Source organism: Balaenoptera physalus (genome assembly GCF_965194825.1).
Source record: "Balaenoptera physalus genome assembly, contig: HAP1_SCAFFOLD_407, whole genome shotgun sequence".
Lineage (NCBI taxonomy): Eukaryota > Metazoa > Chordata > Mammalia > Artiodactyla > Balaenopteridae > Balaenoptera > Balaenoptera physalus.
Genome location: NW_028126282.1, coordinates 582,583 through 607,946, shown reverse-complemented (window position 1 = coordinate 607,946; position 25,364 = coordinate 582,583). Strand labels below are relative to the sequence as shown.

The 25,364-nt window shown below is 41.6% G+C and overlaps 1 long non-coding RNA gene and 1 pseudogene across 2 annotated transcripts in view; one reads left to right on the top strand and one right to left on the bottom strand.

Annotated features, from left to right (window-relative positions):
• Positions 1-25,364, top strand: part of LOC309653509 — a 374,786-nt gene that overhangs the window by 49,584 nt on the left and 299,838 nt on the right. The window contains exon 2 of the long non-coding RNA XR_014259229.1: positions 21,792-21,929. This is a non-coding gene — a long non-coding RNA (uncharacterized lncRNA). The remainder of the gene's footprint in view (positions 1-21,791; positions 21,930-25,364) is intronic.
• Positions 21,915-24,684, bottom strand: LOC309653502 (myosin-13 pseudogene; annotated as a pseudogene). The gene is made up of 3 exons: positions 24,304-24,684; positions 22,203-22,408; positions 21,915-21,973 (listed from the first exon to the last, which is right to left on the bottom strand). The product of its transcript is annotated as a myosin-13 pseudogene (transcript).

Sequence of the window (25,364 nt, the reverse complement as noted above, 5' to 3'; positions counted from 1 at the left end):
GAACAAGATAGAAAACCCAGAGATAAACCCACGCACCTATGGTCAACTAATCTATGACAAAGGAGGCAAAGATATACAATGGAGAAATGACAGTCTCTTCAATAAGTGGTGCTGGGAAAACTGGAAAGCTACATGTAAAAGAATGAAATTAGAATACTCCCTCACACCATACACAAAACTAAACTCAAAATGGATTAGAGACCTAAATGTGAGAATGGACACTATAAAACTCTTAGAGGAAAACACAGGAAGAACACTCTTTGACATAAATCACAGCAAGATCTTTTTTGATCCACCTCCTAGAGTAATGGAAATAAAAACAAAAATAAACAATTGGGACCTAATGAAACTTCAAAGCTTTTGCACAGCAAAGGAAACCATAAACAAGATGAAAAGACAACCCCCAGAATGGGAGAAAATATTTGCAGACGAATCAACAGACAAAGGATTAATCTCCAAAATATATAAACAGCTCATTCAGCTTAATATTAAAGAAACAAACACCCCAATCCAAAAATGGGCAGAAGACCTAAGTAGACATTTCTCCAAAGAAGACATACAGACGGCCACGAAGCACATGAAAAAATGCTCAACATCACTAATTATTAGGGAAATGCAAATCAAAACTACAATGAGGTATCACCTCACACCAGTTAGAATGGGCATCATCAGAAAATCTACAAACAACAAATGCTGGAGAGGGTGTGGAGAAAAGGGAACCCTCTTGCACTGTTGGTGGGAATGTAAATTGATACAGCCACTATGGAGAACAATATGGAGGTTCCTTAAAAAACTAAAATTAGAATTACCATATGACCCAGCAATCCCACTACTGGGCATATACCCAGAGAAAACCGTAATTCAAAAAGACACATGCACCCGAATGTTCACTGCAGCACTATTTTCAATAGCCAGGTCATGGAAGCAACCTAAATGCCCATCAACAGACGAATGGATAAAGAAGTGTGGTACATATATACAATGGAATACTACTCAGCCATAAAAAGGACCGAAATTGAGTCATTGGTTGAGACGTGGATGGATCTAGAGACTGTCATACAGAGTGAAGTAAGTCAAAAAGAGAAAAACAAATATCGTATATTAATGCATGTATGTGGAACCTAGAAAAATGGTACAGATGAGCCGGTTTGCAGGGCAGAAGTTGAGACACAGATGTAGAGAACGGACATATGGACACCAAGGGGGGAAAACTGCGGTGGGGTGGGGATGGTGGTGTGCTGAATTGGGCGATTGCGATTGACATGTATACACTGATGTGTATAAAATGGATGCCTAATAAGAACCTGCAGTATAAAACAAACAAACAAACAAAACAACTAATACTAAACTTTCATTGGGTTATTTGTATGGAAATATGTTAATATAAATGTTTCAGACATTACATGAAATTTCTAAAAATCTTATATGTTCTGGTATAATGTTATAAGTCATAATCCTAGTTATTACTTTAAAATGTATATCTCAGAAATAACTAATTTTCTTGTCAACTGCATTATTATGAACTTTCATCAGATCTTTAACTGTGGTCATTTTTAAGTCTTTTGTCATTTACAGACAGTTCTGGGTGTACTCTGATGCTTTTGCAAATATGTTCCTATAAAAGGGTTTCATCTTCAAGAAATTCATGGAAAAGACTGTCAAGTACAGGTTTCTGATAACTGACTGTACAGCTGAACTGAATGAATAAGCATTCTCAGAACTCTAATGAAAAACTGATGAACTCATGAAAGTGCTAACAAAAGATCAAGATGAACAAAAAAATTAATTACATGGGACTGACTGAACTGATGAGGATGAGTATAATTTTTGTGACTTTCTGTCTGAATTAAAAAAAAATCCCACAAGGATTCAGAGGCAAAGAATATACAAATCAATTTTCACTGCAAAGTAAAGGAGCTGTTACAGTGGAGGATTACTGGACTGAATGTCAATATTATGACATAGTATGAGTGTGTTTCATGTTTGGTAATTGCAATCATTGTTGCTTTTGTTGTGGTCATCCGTGTACGATGCTTGGTGTCAGTCTATTTATCTCTTGTAAAAATAAAATACAGTGTGTGTGTGTGAAAAAAATTAGGTGTAATTGGCATATAACATTTTACTAGTTTCAGGTGTACAACATATTGATTCGATGTTTGTATATATTTTGAGATGATCACCACAATAAGTCTGGTTAACCTCCGTCAGCATACATAGTTACAATTTTTTTGTTCTTGTGATGGGACCTGTTTCAAATGCTTTACGTGTACTGGCTTATTTAATTCTCACAACAGCCCTCTAAGGCGGGTTAAATGAGTTAATATTTACAAAATGAGTCAACACTTTATAAGCGCTCACTCAATAAATAAATGAATTAATAACTAAGTGAATGCATAAAGAAAATGCCATTTTAATCCTCCTTTTATAGACCAGAAAGCTAAAGGACTCAGCTGCGGTCCCTTGGGCAGTAATAGGTGGAGCTGGGATCTTTTCCTTGATCATCTAATTCCTCTGCTCTCCTGTAACATTGCTGAAGCAGGACCTTGATGCCAGAAGCCCAGCCTTTGGGATTCAACAGCTTGGCTGGTGAGAGAGCTGCCTCATAGCCAGTCTGTGTGATGGTTTGTTCTTTCCTTTGTGACAAATGGCCCTGAAACTCAGCCATATTTGTGAATCCAGGATGGGTGATGGTTAAACGTCTACTGTACCACATGGTGTTCTATGTCTATATACCTGGTCTCTGACTCTCAGTTTTCTCATTTATAAAATGGAGATGATAATGCTTATCTTGCAGTGAAGTGTTGTAAACAGTAGAGATAACATAATAATGGGACTGCATTAGGCTCAGAAAACAGTTGTTATTGATGCTGTTTTTATTATGGAACACCTAAGCTGATTATTTGCCAAATATAGTGGCTCTTCACTTTGGGGGGAAAGGTTTTTAAGAATTTTATGAAAGGTATGGATTTAATGTACCTATATATGTACATAATATTTTGGATATAATTTCATAGTAGGGATGCCAGATAAAATATGCCCAGGATGCCCAGTTGAATTTGAATTTCAGAGAAACAGTAAATCTCTTTTTTTTTTTTTAGTATAAGTATATCCCAAATATTGCATGGGTCATATTTATACTAAGAAATTTTTCATTGTCTCATCTGAAATTCGAATTTAATGGGGCGTCTCGCGGTTTTAATTTGCTAAATTTGGCAGCCCTATTTCATAGACTGAGAAGTGATAAAGGCTATCATGAGCCTATCCACAGGGAAACACACATGCACGTGCACACAGACACATGTACATACTCACGTGTGCACCCACACCCACACCCACAGAATTTTGCATACGTTTCAGGGAGTCCTGTTCTGATGGATTCTTACTCACCAGGAGTCTTGGTCTCATTGGGAATCAGACATCACACAAAGTGAGGATGAGTGCTCCATAAATTGGCCATCAATTTGTTTAAATTTTCCTGAGACACAAACCAGAAGAAACACATTAACCTTAGCAAACGCCGTTGCACTGGGCAGAAATACAACCGAATGTGGAAGTTGCCAAAAAACAAACACTGAACACAGCGGACACGGTCTGGAAAGAGGAGCCCTTCTTTTCCCGCCCTTCTTGCTCACCCCGGCGTTGCCTGGAGACAGACACAAGAGGGTGTGTCCACTGAGTCCTGAGGACACAGCGGTGGCCTTTCCTACCCACCTGCCCCACCAGTTTTATTGAGATGTAACTGACATATAACACTGTATATGTTTAAGGTGTACAACATAATGATTTGATATATGTATATATTGCAAAATGATCACAGCATTAGGTCGACTTAACATCTATCCCTTCACTTACAGTTTCTTTTTCTTGTGATGAGATTTTTTTTTTATGGCTGTGTTGGATCTTCGTTTCTGTGCGAAGGCTTTCTCTAGTTGCGGCAAATGGGGGCCACTCTTCATCGCGGCACGTGGGCCTCTCATTATCGCGGCCTCTCTTGTTGGGGAGCAAAGACTCCAGACGCGCAGGCTCAGGATTTGTGGCTCACGGGCCCAGTTGCTCCGCGACATGTGGGATCCTCCCAGACCAGGGCTCGAACCCGTGTCCCCTGCATTGGCAGGCAGACTCTCAACCACTGCGCCACAAGGGAAGCCCTTGTGATGAGAGCTTTTAAGCTCTACTCTCTTAGCAAGTTTCAAATATACAACACAGTGTAATTAACTACAGTTACCATGCTATACTTAACAACCACGGAACTTATTTATGTCATAATTGGAAGTTTGTACCTTTTAACCCCTTTCACCCAGTTCTCCCACCTCTCATCTGCCACCTCTGGCAGCCACAGATCTGATCTCTGTTGCTATGAGTTTGGTTTTTTAAGGTTCCACATATACGTGAGATTATACAGGATCTGTCTTTCTGTGTCTGACTTATTTCACATAGCATAACGCCCTCAAGGTCCACTGTTGCCAATGGCAAGATTTCATTCTCTTCTATGGCTGAATAATATTCCATTATGTATGACCTTTTCTTTATCCATTTATCCATCAGTGGACACTTAGATCGTTTCCATGTCTTGGCTATTCTAAATAATGCCACAATGAACGAGTGGTTAGTGTGTTTGCCTCTGTGAGCCCAAACTTCCTTTTTCTAATCTGCTGTAGAATGGGAAACAGATGAGCAAGCTAAAGGAAAAAACAAACAAACAAAAAGGAGTCATAAGTTCCATGGGAAGTTCTAGAAGTTCTAATGAAAATACATGGTCTTTGTGACAACTCTTATGGTTGCTCGGGGTTGTTTTTTGGCTGAAACATAAGTAATGTTTGACTATGTGGGAATTACCATACATTTTAGTAGTTAGAGCCATTTACAGCAATACAGCCTGACTTGTTTATGTTGTATATGATCAATGTGTACTGAATTATACTCAATATTTTGTAATAACCTATAATGGAATATAATCTGAAAACAATAAAACTGAGTCACTTTTCCGTATACCTGAAACTAACACAATATTGTAAATCAACTATACTTCAATTAAAAAGAAAAAAAGATTCTCTAGTCTTCCAGTGGGTAGTCTCATATAGGTGAGGCATTTCCAAGGACAGTTTGCATTAGTCAAAATGAAATTGTGGACAAAGGGGAAACAGATAGGAATAGGACTTCCTCGTAGCATTTTCCAAAGTAGATTTGACAGAATGCTGATTCTGAGAGAAACTGTGAAATAAAAGGTCCCGTGGCTAAATGAGTTCAGGAAACGTGGCCAACTCTATTCCCTGTTGTTGGAGATTCACCATAAATACTAGCGTGTTAATGGGCCTGAGAAGCCTTTCAGTAAAAAAATATGAAGAACTTTTTTGTACCTGGTGATCTGATGTTGGAACACCATCTTACTCCCTGCTTGAGAAAACAAGAGGAGAAGGCTGAAGGCTGCAATCCACAGAGAACTCGTCTCATTCTTAGTACCATTTGGCCCAGGAGAAAGCAACAGACAGTGATCAGGCATAAACACAGCTGCTTTTATCCAAGGGACAGTCTTTTGTATGTAACAGATGCTCAGTAGATTTTGTTCCTGTGTATAAATGAATAAGGACGATTCATGGGGAATCTGTGTTGAAAGAGGGCTGAAGTGATAAGGCAGAAAAGAATGGAATCAGACTCAGTCTCACTTAATAGTAATAGTTTATATTTATTAAGAACTCACTACGTGCCAGGCTTTATCCATATTGTCTCACTTAAGCATCATAATAATTGTGTGGGGTAGGTGCTAACATCATTCCCATTTTATGGCTGAAGAAATTTGGGCCACTGAGAGTTTAAATAAACTGCCTAAGGCCACACAACTAGTAAGTGGCAGAAATGGGATTCAAATCCTCTCTGGCTCTAGAGCCAATGCCTATAACCTTTCACTTGTGCAAGCCCATCACTTTTGAGTGCTGGCAATGCGGAAAGGAGATATGAAAGAGGGACATTGCTCCAAAGGAGGTGATAATGGACATGGGAAGAGAGTACATAGACACGAAAAGATAAATTACTTTTCCAAGGTTAAGTGCCAAGATGAGTGAGATGCACAGTGGACTAGATGTATGGACAAGGTATTTAAAACCCGTAAGGTGTGTTCTGTATGTAAAATATTCTCGAATTGTTATTAATGATAATGATACTGCTTTGGAGGAGAGAAGAGATCTGAAGGGGATGGTGACTGTGGAGATAATAAAAAATAATAATAATGCTTTTTGTAGTTCTTTCCAGTTTACATAGCACTTTTGTATATTTTATTATGTTTATTTTTCTCTGCAAGCCTTAGGGGGTTATACTGTTTATATTCTTATTATTCCCATTGTCCATATGGGGAACTGAGGCCTAAGGGAGTTAAGTGATTGACCAAAAGGCCCCACAGCTAGTAGGCAATGGAGCCAGAATTGGAATCCCAGGTTGCTGATTCCAAAGCCTCGCCTTTTCCTCTATCCTCTACTCTCTCTTAAAGAAGGCAGATTTTAAGAGTACAGGGAGGAGGTTCCAGGCTTAGGGAACGTAGGGATTGTGGCTAGAAACAAGACTTCCCAGGGTGTGTTTCAGGAAGGTGGAATGGGCAAGCCTGGATGGAAGGGTTGGGGGTAACACGGAGGTGAGGCTGGAGAAGTGGGCTGGGCTTGTCTGTGATGGGCTCCCAATGCCCATGGAAGGAGTCAGGACATTATTCTGAGATCATTGGGGAACCTTTCAAGGTTTTAAGCAGAAAAGTGAACGTGTGTGTGTAGACACACACATATATCTGAAGATTAGTATAGAACTGATGGTAGGATATAATGGAGAGGGAGAACCTGAGGTCCTAGAACCACTTAGCAACTATTTAGAAAATCTTGGTGTACAACTTGCCAAGATGATTATACAGGCTCTGATATGATTTATGGGAGTAGGTGGGCAGTTAGAATTAACCCCTGGATGACCCTATAAATTCAGATGTGTGTTAAAATTCTCCATAGCACCAGAGGGCTGGCTTTCCCAGTGATTGTCCCCTGGTATCTCCGGATCCATCCCGTAGGTTCAAGAAGAGTATTGTGTGGGCTTGAAGTTGTCTGCCTCACTGTCCCATTTAGGCCTGGCAAAAAGAGAACCCCAGGAGGTGAAAGGAATATGTTTAGCTCATTTAAGACCTCTCTGAGCTCTAGACTTATTGTTATTATTTTTAACATTTATTTATTTATTTAGGCTGCTCCAGGTCTTAGTTGTGGCATGTGAGATCCTCTTTGTGGCATGCGGGATCTTTAGTTGTGGCATGCACGTGGGATCTAGTTCCCCGACCAGGGATCGACCCCGGGCCCCCTGCATTGGGAGCGCGGAGTCTTACCCACTGGACCACTGGGAAGTCCTCTAGACTTATTTTTCGAGGCCCTATCCCACATTAATATATTACAATCCTCTCAACATAATATTAAACATGCAAGTAATATCTATTTGCATTGAATATAAAAATAATCATGGTGTAAAATGAAGAGGGCCTTGATTAAGCAGTACAGAAATGAGATGTAAAAGGAAAGAGAAAACCCAAGGGATACCCTGAAGGCAGGATCCACAAGACTTTGATGATGCCGAGTTTGAGGAGGAAAAAGGAATCAGAGGATCCTACCTTTCATCCAGCCCTCATTGCAGCCTAGAAATCTAGGGGCATGATACCTGCCCAGGAGAAATAGTGAAGGGGGGGAAATAGGAATTTCGATTTTGGACAGATTGAGATTGAGATGATGGTGATATCCAGCTAAGTAGGTAGAGATAAGGATTCAAAGTTTACATACAGGAGACATTAAGGCTGAAGATGTAGGTCTGTGAGTATGAGGGTGTCACCTGTATGCAGTTGATAGTTGAACTTATTAAGGAAGCTGGGTTCTCAGAGAAAGGCTGCATGTTGCGGAGGTGAGAGGCGGAAATGAAGAGAAAAAGAGTGGAAAAAAAAAGGTTATTCTTCAGGTAAACAAATACCTGAGTGAGATCTTGCTGGAGTCAAAAGAGCCACGTGGATCCATATTTTACTTCTGTCATTTACTGCCATAAATGGCAAGTCCCATCACCTCTCTTCGCAGCTGTGATGTTTTCTCCTTCCGCTGCAAAATCAGAAACATAATTCTGTTTCTGCCCAAGTCATGAGGATAGTGTGGGGATCAAATGAGATACTGTCAAGATGTGGCTGTCTCCGCAGGCAGTCTCTTTCCAGCCAGTGCCAAACAGTATGCTTCAATTTGTATCAACCTTGACACAGACCTTGGCAAATAATCCACTAGCACAAAAAACATAAGTGAGCAATGCAGGCTTTACTGAAGATTTTGTAGAGCAGACTAGAAGAGGATTATATTACATCCCCTAAAGTATTCAGTTTCCATCAGCAATGACTTCCACGAAGTCCATTTTCCTTCACACTGATGCAGGTGGTTGATTTCCTTTCTTCCCCTGAGGTGTCTGCCCGACCCCTATGGGTACTCATTTGTTCCTCTGTTACATGGGGCCTCTTAGCTCTGCCATTGACCTGCATGCCTACTCATCTGGTTACACAACAAAATAAAAGTCCTCAAGTAAAGAACACCACTTTTATCCTTAGAAAGTTTGGTGATCACCTATTTTTACTCACATACTCCCTTTGGGAGCTTCATCTTTATCCCACCACTAAGCCCTGTAGTCCCCAGCTCACACCCCACACCATCATTCCATCTCTCCCAACCCTGAGAGGAGTTCTGTCAATGAGGGTTTTCTCCAGTCTTGTTACAAAATCATTTTGTCAACTCTAAAGTGATGGGAACTTCATTATTAGTGTCAGAAGAAGTCAAGGGAGATGGTATTTTCTAGAGGGTGGTATTTTCAAGAGAGAGGATATAGTAAAAAGCTCTACAGAGAAGATGGAGAAAAGGAGGACCATGAAAAGGGCATTGGGTCAGTCAGAGAGGTGATCCTGACATTAATGTCAGCAGGATGGTGGGGGTGGAAGCTTTGAAGGCAAGGATTAAGGAGTGAGTAGGTGTTAAGGAGGAGGAATAAGTTTTCCTGATTTCCCTGGGAGCAAGTCTCTCCACCAATCACTATATAAGGTGCATTCAGAGGAAATGCAGATTTGGATGGAGAAAGCAGCAGCAGGGCCAAATAGAGAGGCCCAGGAAACAAGTGTAATCAAGTTCATTCCGCAGAGGGCTACTTGAGAAGAAAGGGCAGTTAATTGTGCTGATAGGAGGATTATCCCTTACCCGTTACAACTATCTAAGAGCTATGTAACAGATGAAATTTCCAAAAGCAGCAAGAAGTTCCCCAGCCAGAAACAGAAATTTCTGGGCAAAAGTCACAGGACAGGTATATTAGTGAATGATACAAATTTATATTTAATCGCCTAATTAAAAATATTGAGTGAGAATATTAGATCCAGAACTAGAGGGGGACCTTGAATATTACCTAATCTAACCCTGATGTTACAGAATCAGAAACTGAGGTTCTGGACAGGTTACCTAATTAATGCTAATTAATTAGACAGACCCCCTTCCCATTCTACTCTCAGATCCAAGAGCGCTAGTTCAGAACTCTTTCAAGTGCAATACATAAACTTCCATACTGCTGGCATTTCTACACTACAATTTTGCAAAGCAAAAAGTTGATGGGGGATTATCCAGAGAAATGTTTAAACTGATTTTCCTTCAATCAGTGAGGATATAGATTTATCAGTTTTACAGGTTGGAAAACTGAGGCTTGGCGAGATTAAGTGACTTAGTCATACAGCTAGTAAGTGGCAGAATGGGAGCTAGAACAAGTCTGGTTTGAATCCAAGTCCAGTTTGTGTTTTCACTACAAGACAGCTGTTTCTGGCTTTGCAAGATCCTGTTAAGACACTAACGCTCTCAGAATTATACATGCTTCTCAGAATTACATGCAAATGAAGCATCCTTCTTTGAAAATATCATGGAGAGAGTGTGTGCATGGCCTGGGAACATTGTGTTCAGAGAAGAAACTCTACCAGTTAGGTCTGTCCAGTAAACTGGAGACTTTCTTATCTGGCCTCATAATCTTGACTGATGCCTGTGAGACTTAGGGTCTATGTCATTTGCCCTTTTTTGTCTAGTAGTTGTATTTTTTTTGTTGGTTTCTTCAGTGCTTAAAGCCTCATTAGAACTAAGAAACGCGTGATCAATTACTTTTAATTTCAACTGTTGGGGCATGAAACAACGTAGCCTAAAAAAAAAAAAATATTTTATGCCCTTGGCTAGGCATAGCCCAAATGTATATTTACATTGTTAAGAGCTGCGTGATAATGTAGTGACTAAGAGTGGACTTTGAGAGTCAGAATACTGAGGTTCAAATCCTGACTTCACTATTTAAACTATTTGAATTTGCGCAACTTATTCTACTTTTCTGAGCCTCAGTTTCTTCATCTGTAAAATGGGGATAATGACAATACCTAACTCATGGGGTTCTTGTGACAACTGAGTTAATAAATGCATGATAGGCTACTTTTTGAAAGTGACATGGAGTGGGTGAGGCCATGTCAACAGCAGAGCCTGAGACGTAGAAGCCAGGAGCTTTCTCTAGAGAATGTACCAACCATTGCTTGTGCCAGAGGGCTCTGGAAGCCAGGACAGCATCTTCTATTGTTCTTTCATCTCTTTTTTTGTTGCTGTTTGGTAAGGCCCATCAGCTGACCACAGCCTCACTACTGGCCATCCAGCCCTCCCATTCTACCCACTACATATAGCCAATTTCCTCTCCAGATGGCCCAGAACACTCTTTAAGTCACCACCACCCCCCACCCCCACCCCCTCATTCCACACACTCACAACAATAAAACAAGACGAGGAAGATGGAGCCTAGATACCTCAAAGCAGGGTGACCAACCTTCCTAATTTGCTTGGAATTGAAGAGATTCCCGAGACTTCAGTTTTAAAATCTGGACAATCCTGGGCAAACCCAGATAAATTTATCACCCTACCCAAAAGGTGGTGGGGGTGTGATGGCAAAATCCTCAAACTTGACCAAGATGGGGCTAGATGGAACCAGCTTGAGATCTCTCACAAAACCAGGATGGTGATGAAATTCACATATGGAATTGCTAATTTTGAAGCTGTAATGCACAGAGCCGGTAACAGGGAGCATGCACGTATTCAATTGTTTATTCATCAAACATTCATTGAGGGCTTACTACATGCTGGGAAGATTTTAAGCACTAGGGAACAGAACAGGCAAAGTCTCTGCCCTCATGGAAACTCTATTCTAGTGTGTGTGTATGTGGGGACAGACAACAAACAAACAGATATCAAATGTCAATTAGTGATAAATTCTCTGAAGGAAAGGAAAATTAGGATAAGGAAACAGTGGCTGTGTGGGTTTGAAATGGATCAATCAGGATAAGTTTCTCTAAAGAGATGGTATTTGAGCACTTAGAGGAAGAGCAAGCCAGGAGAATATCAACGGGGCACAGTATTCCAGGCAGAGGAAACAAATGCAAAGGCTCTGGGAGGGGAACTTGCCTGCAGAGGAACAGAATAAAGGCCAGTAGGGCAGGGATGAAAGGAGCCAGGGATACAGTAGCAAGGAATGAAGTGGCAGAAGCGGCTAGGGGCCAGATGCTTAGAGCCTTGCAAACTAAGGTAAGGATTTAGGGTTTTAAATGTCAGCTGTTATTATAAAGGTAACACTATTCTTCCATATTCTCTGCTGAGCGTTGGCTCTGTTATCTGCTGTTTTTCTACTCAGCTTTGCTTCACTCTGTCAAACAAAAAGTTTAGCTGCTCTTCATTTAGCAAATGGCTTATAAAGACACCGTTCCAGGCATTGGGGATTAGAAGTTGGTTCTCTCAAACAGCTTACCATCTAGTTCAGGGAGGGTGGATGGATCACAGTATTGAAAACACATGAAAAAATCAGCAGCCGTCGACTTCCAAGGAAACACCCGGTAACTACCGAGAAGAAAGGCGGTTTCAATTTCCCAGAGAGGTGAGGAGTTGCTTCCGTTGCGCCCCGGGGCATCATGGGAGGGGTGCGCCCCGGGGCATCATGGGAGGAGTGTGCCCCGGGGCATCATGGGAGGGGTGCGCCCTGGGGCATCATGGGAGGGGTGCGCCCCGGGGCATCATGGGAGGGGTGCGCCCCGGGGCATCATGGGAGGAGTGCACCACCGGGGAAGGAAAGGCTGGAAGTGATTCCGCCAGGGTTGGGACCAGCCTGGAGATGGTGAGGGGCCCTGGCCGGTGAGTGTACATTTGGAGTTTGTGAGAGAGGCAGGCGTTTCTCGTCAGCTCCGCGATACCAGAGCTTAACTGTGCGTGTGGTGGGAGGGTGTGAAGCCGGAAGTGGCGAGGGAATTCGAACTCCCGGCTCTTGACGTGACTGGGCTGCAAGGAAATTTCTGAAAATTCTCAAGTCGCCAAATTCCATTTGAAGTTTTTCAGTACGTTTATAGGCATTTTATTACATTGCATATACATATACTTATGTAATATATAGGGCTAAATCCATTTTTGGGTACTAAAAACTGTGGGTATCAATAGAATTATTTTTCAGAATATACCGGAAAAAAATATGATTCTGTTGCTCCAAAGATACCACCTTTCCCATCCATCCTCCTAACAACATTTTTCATAATCTGAGGGCTCCCCCTGTGTTGTACCTCAGTTGCCCCAAGAGAGAGCCATAAGCCGTTGTTTCTGTGAGGAGCTGAGAAAATAGCCCGCCCTCTTGGGAAGGTCAGGCTACTATAATATAAGAAAAGCCCTGTTTTGGGTGTGTTCCCCAAGGGGAATGTTTTCCTCCTTCATCAGCGAAGAGGCTTTCTTTTTCTCTCGTGGGCTCCGGAAGCAGCATCTTGGTGGCGCTTGGAGCCAGGAGGGAGGAATCAGGCTGGTAACTTCCATCCTTAAGGAAGTAAGGTTCTTTGATTCTGCCCACAGCTGATTCTTCAGCTTCCCACTTAGGAAAATGGGACCGACTAAGTCCGCAGTGAAGGTGCCTGGGGACACTGGTGTCAACGTAACATGTGTCCAAACCTCTGTCACAGCCAGGAGGCAGAATTTAAGTTTGCTCACCGACAGCTGCTGTGTTAGCCCTGGAATGTTAATGCTTACCGAAAACTTGGATGAAAGGCAACAGCTTTTAGTAGTTGTGCTAATGGTCTCGTCCATCAAATGACCTTCTCCTCTTCACCTTTCTCTTGTCAGTTATACCCATGTCTTTGATGAGAATTGAATATGAAGTCCTCTTAAGAAGCACGTTCCTTTTATTTATTGTATTTAAAAAATACGAGCCTTTAAAAAAATTCCCAAAGTGAGGTACACATTGTAGAAAGATTGACAAACATAATCAAACACTGAATGAAAAAGTTAAATCACTCCTAAGATTTTAGCATAGAAGTAATCTCTACCGGAATTTGGATTAAGTCCTTTTACACTTTTTTTTATGTTTGTAAACACATACACAGTTTTTTTTTTAAACACGTGCTTTAAAGAAATACACAATTAGGGTATCAGCCTGTAAGCATGGTTTTGTGTTCTGCCTTTACAACTTAACAGATTATAGGAAATTTTATCATGATATTAACTCTTCTTCTACATCATGATTTTTAATAGTTACATATCGTTCCATCCTATGACTCTACTCAGTTTTCTATTTTGGGGCACTTAGGGTGCGCTAATTTTTTTTTCTTTTAAATATTCCTGTAAACATATGTGTACATATGTTTATGCATATCTTGACGATATTTATAGAATAGACTTTCTGGGCAAAGGGTATGACTGTTTTAAGGTTTGCAGTAGTACAATGCCTGTTATTAGAGTCTCCACAGTAGCGATGTGGCATAAGAAAACAATAAGTATTCTCTAATGATCGTTACGGAGCCCAAGCTCATATTGCTTGCCGCACAACAGGTTAACAAATCGAGAGACGAGTGGTTGGGGCAAGGAATAGTGACTTTATTCAGAAAGCCAGCAGACCGAGAAGATGGTGGGCTAGGGTCCTCAGGTAAGATGGGCTAGAACGATCTTCCCTGAGGTAGAATTCAGGCTTTTTTTATACTAAAAGGGGAGGGAGTGTTGTTAGCTGTTGCAAACTTGGTGTCGGAATCCTTTGCTCTTGCACTGTCCACTTAGGTCAGGTCATGGTGTTCCTGTAAACCTCCAACAAGACAAATGTTATTCTCTGTTCTGCAACTTTTTATCTCTCTATGAATGGAAAAGTGTTACACCTGTAAAGGCCAGAGCCTTGAGAATTGGCTATCCTGTATATTTCAGGCTATAGGCAACATTAAGTTGTAGCAAAAACGAAGTACAAAGGTTAAAGTAAAAGAAACAGATCTGATATGGAGTCAGTTTTGTTATTCCCTAGTACATGAGCATACTGATTATCAGGTGTTGTAAATATGCAATAGTCAGTGCAACATGACTGCAAAATAAAATGACAAATACTGCAAAATTTTCAGAATTTAATGAAGTTGATGAAAGTGGTATTAGAAACCTGCTTGAATTCTGCAAAGCCACTGGCCAGGGTGATGCAGCAGCACTGAACAAGTTAATAATTATAAAGTTCTGAACATGGACAGTGATGATCTAATAAGTGCTTCAAGAGAGTGAGTTTAGGATCAAAGGATTAGGAAGACCCTTAAAATATTAATGAAGACATGATACAGTTTTTGCAAAAAAGGACATTCTTTATGATTGCATTGCAAAAGTTAAACATAAAGGGTGCCACATCATACAAGATTGTGAGAAGGATGTTCCTTCCCTCCCAATTCCAACATTGATTCATTCTTTGTTCTGAGAATTAACAGAGATGCAGTTATAACGTAAATCTTGGGAAGTATAAGAGAAAATAAATTTATTTCAGTAGTTCTGGCTTGATTTTTATGATAAAATCCCAATCAGACTTTTTCCCCACAGTTTACTGTGTAATTTTGGACTTCATTTTAATTAATTTAGATTCACCTTAAGTGGTTGTTTTCTGAGGTACATGATTGTTGATGTAGAAAATCCCAAAGAATTTTCCCCCAAACTCAGAACTATGAAGTGAGTTCAGTAGGGTTTCAGTGTATAACATAAACATACAAAAATCAGTTGTATTTCTTTAGGCTGTATGCTAGCAGTGAACATGTGGACACCAAAATTAGAAATACAGGGACTTCCCTGGTGGCGCAGTGGTTAAAAATCTGCCTGCCAATGCAGGGGACACAGGTTTGATCCCTGGTCCGGGAAGATCCCACATGCCATGGAGCAACTCAGGCCGTGCACCACAACAACTGAGCCTATGCTCTAGAGCCCGAGAGCCACAACTACTGAAGCCCATGTGCCTAGAGCCCGTGCTCCACAACAAGAGAAGCCACTGCAGTGAGAAGCCCGCGCATCACAATGAAGAGTAACCCCCGCTCGCTGCAACTAGAGAAAGCCTGCGTGCAGCAACAAAGGCCCAATGCAGCCACAAAAAAAACCACAAAGAAATACAATACAATTTACAATTACTTAAAAACAAAAAGAAAGAAAAAGAAGAATTTAGGTGTAAATCTAACAAAACATGTACAGGACTTGTATGCTGGAAACTGTAAAACAAGGAAGACAGAAATTGAAGAGGATCTGAATAAATGGAAAAACATACTTTATTCACGAATTGGAAGAATCGACATAGTAAGTAAGCTAATTTTCCCCAAACTGGTAAATAGATTTAATGTAATTCCTATCAAAAATTATAACTCTGGCTTTAAAGTTGGACATACAGTATCCTAATTATTATTTTCCCAAAGCACTATAATTGTAGTATTTCCCCCAATGAAAAATTTTAACAGCTTTATGGGGATATAATTGATGTATAACGAACTGTACATATTTAAAGAGTCTCGACATATGTAGACACTGTGACACCATCATCTGAATCAAGATAATGAACATGTCCATCACCCCCAAAGTTTCCTCCTGGTCTTTTGTAATACATCCTACTGTCCTTCTGTGCCTCCCATAAATCCTGCCTCTCTATACCTAGGCAACCACTAGTCAGCTTTCAGTCACTATAGATTCATTTTTTTTCCCTAGAATTTTATATAAATGGAATAATAGAGTATACACTTTTTTGGTCTGGCTACTTTCCATCAGCATTATTATTTTGAGATCCATCCATGTTTTTGTGTGTGTTAATAGTTTATTTTTATCATTTTTTTTTTAAATTATTTATTTTATTATTTTATTTATTTATTGTTTCTGGCTGCGTTGGGTCTTCGTTGCTGCGGGCGGGCTTTTCTCTGGTTGCGGCGAGCGGAGGCTACTCTTCGTTGCGATGTGCGGGCTTCTCATTGCAGTGGCTTCTCTTGTTGTGGAGCACGGGCTCTAGGTGCGTGGGCTTCAGTAGTTGTGGCTCTCGGGCTCTAGAGCACAGGCTCAGTAGTTGTGGTGCATGGACTTAGTTGCCCCACGGCATGTGGTATCTTCCAGGACCAGGGCTCGAACCCGTGTCCCCTACATTGGCAGGCGGATTCTTAAACACTGTGCCACCAGGGAAACCCAATAGTTTATTTTTATCATTTTGTAGTATTACATTATATGGATTTACCACAATGTGTTTGTCCATTCACCTGTTAATGGCCATTTGGGTGGTTTTCAGTTGGGGCTATTACAGATAAATATGCTGTGAATATTTGTGTGGACATACGTTTTCATTTCTCTTGAGTAAATACCTAGAAGTGGAACGACTGGAACAAATGGGTAATTTCTTAACTTTTTAAGAGGCTGCCAAAGTATTTTCCAAAATGGTTATGCTGTTTTACATGACCACTAGCCAGTGTGAGAGGTCCAGTACCTCCACCTCTTGGCCAACACTTGGACTTTTAGTCATTGTAATAGGTGTGTTGTGATATCTCATTATGTTTTAATTATTAGTCCCCTAATGATTCATGATGAGCATTTTTCATGTGCTCTGTGTATATCTTCTTTGGTGAAATGTTTGGTTAAATCTTTTGGCTCTTTAAAAATTGGGTGATTTGTTTTCTTTTTAGTGAAGATATAGATTTCTGTATGTATTCTGGACACAAGTCCTTTATCAGGGGTATAATTTGCAAATACTTTTTCTCAGTCGGTGGCTTGTCCTTTCATTCTGTTTAACAGTGTTTTTCAAAGTGCAGAAACTGAATTTTTTTTTAAATAAATTTATTTATTTTTATTTTTATTTTTGGCTGTGTTGGGTCTTCGTTGCTGCATGCGGGCTTTCTCTAGTTGCAGCGAGCGGGGGCTACTCTTCGTTGCGGTGCGTGGGCTTCCCATTGCAGTGGCTTCTCTTGCTGCGGAGCAAAGGCTCTAGGTGTACAGGCTTCAGTAGTTGCGGCTCGCAGGCTCTAGAGCACAGGCTCAGTAGTTGTGGCACAGGGGCTTAGTTGCTCCGCGGCATGTGGGATCTTCCCGGACCAGGGATCGAACCCGTGTCCCCTGCATTGGCAGGTGGATTCTTAACCACTGCGCCACCAGGGAAGCCCAGAAACTGAATTTTGATGAAATCTAGTTTATCAATTTTTTCTCTCATGGCTTGTGCTTTTGGTGTTGGCATCTAAGAAATCTTTGTGTAAACCAAGGTCACAAAGATTTACTCTTATGTTTACTTCTAGAAGTTTTTGTGATTCTACTTTTGGCTGCCTCTTTGATCCAAAATTTAATTTAGGAGAGTATTTTGAATTTTTTTGTTTTAAACTGTTATTAATTTTAGACATTTTTGCGATTGAGGCCTGTGCAGTTTATACTGTAAAGGAGTGAGGCTGATAGGGGTTGGGAGTCAAGGGAGTGTGGATGGTAGAAGGTGGAAGAGGGACAGGAGTGCATAAAGTACAATTTTTGTCTAGATTGCATTTTTGTTCTACTGCTTCCTCTCTTTCTAGATACCAAACTTCTCATGTTTATACTGCACTAAATCTTTCTTGTTTTATTCTTCCTCTTTTCATAAGTCCTTTCTCTCCCTCTCTCTCTCTCACCCACTCATCCATCCAATCTGTCAGAAAACCCTATGTGCGCTACCTTCACAGTACATCTAGAATCCATCTGCTTCTCGTCATCTCCCAGTGCCTATCTCTCTGGTCTAAGCCACTGTCATTTTTATCTTTTATTTTGCAGTAGACTCCTAACTGGTCTCACAGTTTCTACCTCTGCCCCCTTCAGTGTATTCTCAATGCAGCAGAGTGATTCTTCTTTTTTTAAAGACTTATTTATTTATTCATTTTGGCTGTGTTGGGTCTTCTTTGCTGTGCACGGGTTTTCTCTAGTTGCGGTGAGAGGGGGCTACTCTCCCTTGCAGTGCAGAGGCTTCTCATTGCAGTGGTTTCTCTTGTTGCGGAGCACGGGCTCTAGGTGTGAGGGCTTCAGTAGTTGCAGCATGTGGGCTCAGTAGTTGTGGCTTACGGGCTCTAGAGCACAGGCTTAGTAGTTGTGGTGCATGGGCTTAGTTGCTCCGCGGCATGTGGGATCTTCCAGGACCAGGGCTCGAACCCGTGTCCCCTGCATTGGCAGGCAGATTCTCAACCACTGCGCCACCAGGGAAGTCCCCAGAGTGATTCTTTTAAAATGTGTGTTAATATCACTCCTCTGCTCAAAACACTCCAAAGATTTCCCATCTCACTCTGAGTGAAGAAAAAAGTCTTCAGGTGGCCCTGAAGCCCTACATGATCCCTGGGGTCCCAGGTTCCTCTCTTATGCCGTAACTATCTTGCTCATTCTCCTCTAGCCCTGCTGGCCTCCTTCCTGTCCCTGGGACATGCCAAACTGCCCCTGCCTCAGGGCCGTTGCATTTTCTTTTGTTCCCTCTGCCTGGAATACTCTTGCCTCCCTCAGGTCTCAGCTCAAATGTGTTTTTCTTAGAGAGGCCTTGCTTGACTCCTCTCTACAAAGTACTAACTGCCTCCCTCATACTTTTTTTATTTCTCATGAGCACTTACCTGACACATTACACAGCTTCTTATTTTTTTGGTAGATCTTTTTACAAGAATTTTATGTTGGAGTATAGTTGATTAACAATGATGTGTTAGTTACAGGTGTACAGCAGAGTGAATCATTTATACCCATACAAGTGTCCATTCTTTTTCGAATTCTTTTCCCGTTTAGGTTATTACAGAATACTGAGCCGAGTTCCCTGTGCTATACAGTAGGTTCTTGTTGATTATCTATTTTAAATATAGTAGACACAGCTTCTTATTTGTTGTCTGCCTTTCTTTCCTTGCAGAATATAAGTTCCCAGAGGGAGGGAACTATGCTTTGTTCACTGCTATTCCCATAGTACTGAGAGCAGTGCCCGGCGCATAGTAGATGCTCCGTAACCACCTGTGGAGTGGGTGCATGAGTGTGTCCTGTCTGAAGGGGTAACCTCCATGAGTGGTTTCCTTAGTCATTTGTAACAGTCTAGAGAGGTTTAATAAAATTAAGTCCAGTAAAAGATAATTGTGTGTGTGTGTGGTGGAACTGGAGATGGGAACGGGGATGCGGGGTGGTGAGGGAGGTACAGATATTGAATGTTCCACAAAGCCATATATAATGTTAAAAAAATAATAGCTAGGTGAGAGCTGTGTTTGAGAATAAATAATTTTGGAAGTAAATAAGTCTGGTTCAGTTTATCAGTTCACTGTAGTTTTTATTTATTCAACATGAAGAGAAAAACATCAGAAAGCAAGTGACCCAAAATAGCACATTTTGTGCATTTCTTCAGCCCCTTGGCAGCATCAGGCAGATGTGTTCACTCTGCACTGACTTGTGTGTGAATCTCCCGGCTCTTCACCCGCAGCTTGTTGACCTGGGACTCGGCAATGTCAGCCCGTTCCTCGGCCTCCTCCAGCTCGTGCTGGAGCTTGCGGAATCTGGCAAGATTAGCATTGGATTGTTCCTCCTAAGAATAAAGTTGTGAGAGTTAGACTTTGTGGTTCTCATTGCACTTTTCACAAACAGGATTATTTCCTCAACTCAGATATTTTCTTCTTAGGGTTTGTTTGTCATGTCTGATTTCAAATGCAGACAGAAGTTGTAACTTCAATTACATTTTTTATTCTAAAGAATGAAAGAAGAAATAGTTTTGAAATGGAAGAGACGAGCTCATTATGTCAAACCCATGTATACGTGAAGTCTATTTACGATGTATGGACTGAGTGGAAAGGAGGAAGAGACCCATGTGCGCTCGCTCACAGAAGTTAGACAGTAAATGTAAGGTCAAATTCTAACTTTGGGAAAATCCCAGTTGAAATGTTTTTGCCATATATTTTGACTCTGGTATACAGAGACGCTGCGGGTGGGGGGATGGGGATAGGAAGAAAGTATACCCTTTGTTGCTTGGACTTACTACCATTCGTGCCTCTCCCTTTCGTGTTCCCTTTTCTTACCTCTTTCCCACTCCATTGTGTCTGGAAGAGTGGGGAACAACCAGGAAAAGTGAAGCTGGAGAACCCTCCAACACATCCTAATTTGCTACAGCGAATGTGCAGGGATAAGTCCCTGCTGATGACAGTGGTAGTGAGGGAAGGAGTCAGCTGGGGTAAAAGATTTCTGTTTGGCTTTTGGGAACAATTGATTTTGTGCATTTCTAGAGGGAGAGGAATATTTATCATGGTGTTAGATTTTCTGCTGGATATTCTTTGCAGCTATCAAGTAAGGTGGGTTATTTGGAATTTTCTTTTTTTCCCCCAACCCCTACAAATTGCTTAATAATAAAAATATCTCGTCTTGAGGTCTTATTCTATAATTAGGATTTGGGGGTAAATTCATATTTATATCATCTCTCTTAAAATAAGAATGACATATTCTTACTTGGTCTCTTTCTTTCTCATTAACACATTCTCTTAATATACTTTCTAGCCCCAACGAAGTTTTCTTCTTCCCTCAAGGGCTTAAAGATACTTACAGCCTCCTCAGCTTGTCTCTTGTATGATTTCACCTTTGCCTGTAATTTATCTACCAGGTCTTGCAGCCTGAGAACATTCTTGCACTCTTCCTCAGTCTGGAAGTTTGACAAAAATGGTCTGCATTGAATCCAACAAAATCAACCCACTACAGGTGGTGAAGTAAATCACTTTGATATGATGACAGGTGGGCCTGGGATAAATGTGGTCCACTCTGAGGCTTCCTTCATAGTATTAACAGTAGCCACTCTTGTTAAATGTCCACTGTGTGCAGGCACTATATTGGAGAGTTATACACGTCTCTAATCCTTACCTCCCTACTCTGGTGAGTAGATGTTTTTATTCTATTTTACAGGTGATGAATTAAAGTTGAGAGTGTTAGGTAACCCATCCGAGTTTAAAAAGTAAGAGGCCAAACTAGGACTAATACCAGTTTATCTGTCTTTGAAACCTGTATTCCTTCCTCACTTACACGATTTTCTAAAGGCCTTCCTGATTTTCCTAGCTTAGGAAAGGGTCTGTGATAGGTGATTGTGTCATTTGCCCCTTATGTATATCAAGTTAACATGTAGCTATTTGTGAGTACCACATAGTCACCAGGTTTTCAATTTCCCTTTGTGCAGGAAGTCTGGATATTCTAGAAAGCTCTTCCCCTTACCTGGTAGGTGAGTTCCTTTACTCTTCTCTCGTGTTTCCACAAACCTTTAACAGCCTCAGCATTACGTTTCTGCTCACTTTCAACCTACCTCTCCTTCAAGCTCACGTACCTACAATCAAGAAAGATACTTATATAGTCAGTCTTGGGGGATGTTAATTAACTCAGGACCTACTGACGATATTGGGTGGCTGTGCCCAGCCACAGGATAAGGATGGGAGTCAATATACAAGAAGAGAGAAGGATCGGGGAGTGCCGTTTTCACTTCCCGGATTCAGAGAGATTGAGAGACCCACACTGGCCTCCAGCTTCTGGATGTGCTTCTTGCCGCCCTTCAAGGCCAGCTGCTCAGCCTCGTCCAGGCGGTGCTGCAGGTCCTTCACCGTCTGCTCCAGGTGCTTCTTCATCCATTCCAGGTGGGCGCTGGTGTCCTGCTCCTTCTCTGTCAGCTCCTCGGCCATCATGGCCGCCTGGTTAAGTTCACAAGAGGCATCAGTGGGCCACCCACCCCTCCTATGCGGGCACACGGAGGGTGCTGTGAAGCTGGTACTAGGCACGGTGATGCTTTCCTCCTTCCCGCAGCCACCACTGATGCTGCATGGTTCCCCTCCCACTTTGCCTCTGCTGAGGCTCCGTCTCCTTCCGTCTCTCCGGGAAGCCACCACTGACTGAATGCAGGGGTGAGGAGAGGAAACCTACTTGCAGGTCCCAAAGGGGCGGCGTAGAAGCCCCTTTCTTATCTCCAGACAGCATCTCTGATAAGAAAGAATGGAGTGCACATCCGTGACGGCCTTCTTGGCCTTCTCCTCTGCATTTTTGGACTCCTGGATAGACTTCTCCACCTCTGCCTGGCATTGGGCTATGTCAGCTCCCAGTTTTTTCTTGGTATTTATCAGGCACGTGTTCTACAAGAAAAATTAGATAAGAGGTTCGGGCTACATTTGGACACTTACAACGATTGGAAGGGAGAGGGTTGGGTGGGGAAAGAAGTCAAGCTCGAGAACGTTCCATTTCTTATTTTTCACACAGGTGAAAAAAAATTAAAAAGACTTTCATTTGTGACAGGACAGATATCCCAAAACAGGCCCGAGAATTGTACATAAAAGAATTGAGTAAATGATAAATGTGGACATTCAAATATTTGAGGAAGGATAAATTATTTAGTTAAAGGTGCTGGAACAAGGAAATGGTTGACATAACTATGTGAAATGAAAAATAATTCTCATGATCAAAACATTGTACAGAGTTGTTAGGATGATGACAAACGAGAAAACATTTGCAATGTGCATTACTAAAAAAATATTTCCTTCCTTAATATGTAAAAAATACAAATCATTAAGAAAAAAGGGCAAAAGTACAAATAGCTAAGACACACCAGAAGAAATACAAATAGCCAACAAATACGACAAAAGTGTTCCACCTCATTAGTAATCAAAGAAATAAGAATTTTTAAAATGAGGCATTTTCAACCATAAAATCAGTGAAGATTAAAAAAAAAATAGCTAAGCACTCTCACTTCTTTTCCCCATGGGAGTAAAAATTGGGACAACTTTGTTAAAGACCAATTTACAACATATCATAAATGTCTTTGCTGTTTTGACCATGAATATATACTTCCAGGAATTTACTTACTTTTAGGAATATTAAGGAAATAGTAATCATGGATATATGTGAAAATTTAGTTATGAAGAAGTTAGTCATACAATCTTCTAATCCTAAAAATTTTTATTGGGAACAGTCTAAAAATATCCAACCGTAGAAGACTGATTAAATAAATGTGCCATAATACACAACTAAAATGGACTGCTTTTCTGCCATTAAAAAACCGTATCATAGAAAACTATTTTAAAATATAGAAATATGTTCACAACACGTTGTTAAATGAAAAAAAGTTGCAAAAGGATTGATCACGTTTACAAAAAATAGCATATTTATGTATAGAAACAAGAGCCTAGAATAGGAGATCCCCAAAATGCTAACAATATGGTTGGTATTTTTCTAGTTTTTTGGCTAATTCAAAAAATAGTTTTTAAAGCAAGGAATTTTGGGGGAATTCCCTGGCGGTCCAGTGATCAGGGCTTTGTGTTTCCACTGCACAGGGTGCGGTTTCGATCCCTGGTTGGGGAAATAAGATCCCTTATGCCATGTGGTGTGGTCCAAAAAAATAAGAAATGAAACAAGAAATTCTTTAACTTTCCTAAAAGTAATTATTTCAAAAGACAATCCTAATTTTCTAAGCTTACAGCTTAAATGTTACCACCTCTGTGAAGCTTTTTCCAGCCCTTTTATGCAATAATTTGTCATGCCTTGCTCTGATTTCCCCATGATCTTTTATCTTCAGATAAAAGAAAGCTCAGAAATCTGTCCATCTAGAGACCAAGTTATTCCGAGAACTAGGCCTAATGAAAGTTTTTCTTGACCACTAGCCTGGAAGGAGCGGTGGGAACTCCTCTCCATCAAGCCTGGGTACTGCCTGCCTCCAGGGTGGACCCAGAGTGGAGTGAGGACGGACAAACGTGGGAGTGAAGGAGCTGCACGCGGTCGCTGGCCTCCAGCAGCTCGTGCTCCGCCAGCTTGCGGGTGCGCTCCATCCGCGACAGGGCCACCTTCCTCTCCTCCGGCTCCTCCAGCAAGAGGCCATTCCTGCGCTCCACGAGGGCCAGCTGCTCCTTGAGGTCCTCGTTGCTCCTCAGGGCGTCATCCAGATGCAGCTGGGAGTCCTTCACGAGAAACCTGGTGTGAGACTGGAGCCCAGGGCTGGCTGAGGTTCCGCCAGGTCCTCCAGGGGCCGTGCACTCACCTTGAGCTGGCTCTGGACTGAGCACAGGTGTTTCTGGGTCTCTGCCACCTGGCGGTTGGAGTGGCCCAGCTGAATCTCCATCTCACTGAGGTCTCTCTCCAACTTCTTCTTCAGCCTCAGAGCAACATTCCGGCTCCGGATCTCAGCATCCAGCACGCTCTGCATGGCCTTTGCTGCCCGCTGGCTGTTTCTTTTCAGCTGCTCGATTTCTTCTTCCTTCTCAATGATCTTGCAGTCAAGCTCAGATTTCAGCTGGTTCAACTCTAGCTGGACACGCAAAATCTTGCCCTCTTCATGCTTCAAGGAACCCTGATAAAAGTAAAGGAGTGATTGGGATTGCCAGGGGCAGCCACCTTCTTGAATGAGGTTTTTCATCCCCATTATGATAAAAAGGGTATTATTAGGCTCATTTTACAAATAAATACAACAGTACTCAAGAAGGTCAAACAGTTTGCTCCCAAATTGTTACTAGTAATGAAACTAGAACTGAAGCTTTGCTGTTAACAATCTTATGTCTTGAGGAGGACAGAGCATCATTTTCAATTAGTAAAAATTTTGATTACTGTGACTTTTTAAATAGAGACTATAAGTCAGGAGCCAACCTCTTCTCAAAAAAGACAGAGAAAGACAGAGGAATTGCTCTCCTGTTATCCTGCATAGGTCAAATTTCCCTAGACCCTCTTAAGCATCTGCCCCTCTCTGGCCACAGCTGGTGATAGCATCAGGATCCTGCACTGTTTGGACCACACAGAATTCCCAGCAGCCAAAGATGACCGTGTATAACTCTCTGTTAAAACTAAGGGATTCCGAGCTGGCTCTCAGGATGTTTGGTGATTGAGTTCTTGCTTTCTGAGAGGAAGACGTTGAGGTCATAATGAACAAGTTTATTTATTCAATAGGAGAAATACGATGGACTAGGGAACACCCATGAGGCGAGGCAGCAGAGAGCAGCTGGTCCCAGCCCAGGGCGGAGTTGGGGCTGGATTCTTCCCATTGGAGACCCAGAGCCTACTGCAGGAAGGGCCACTGGGGGTGGTCTAGTCCCCTTCCTCAGCGCCCCG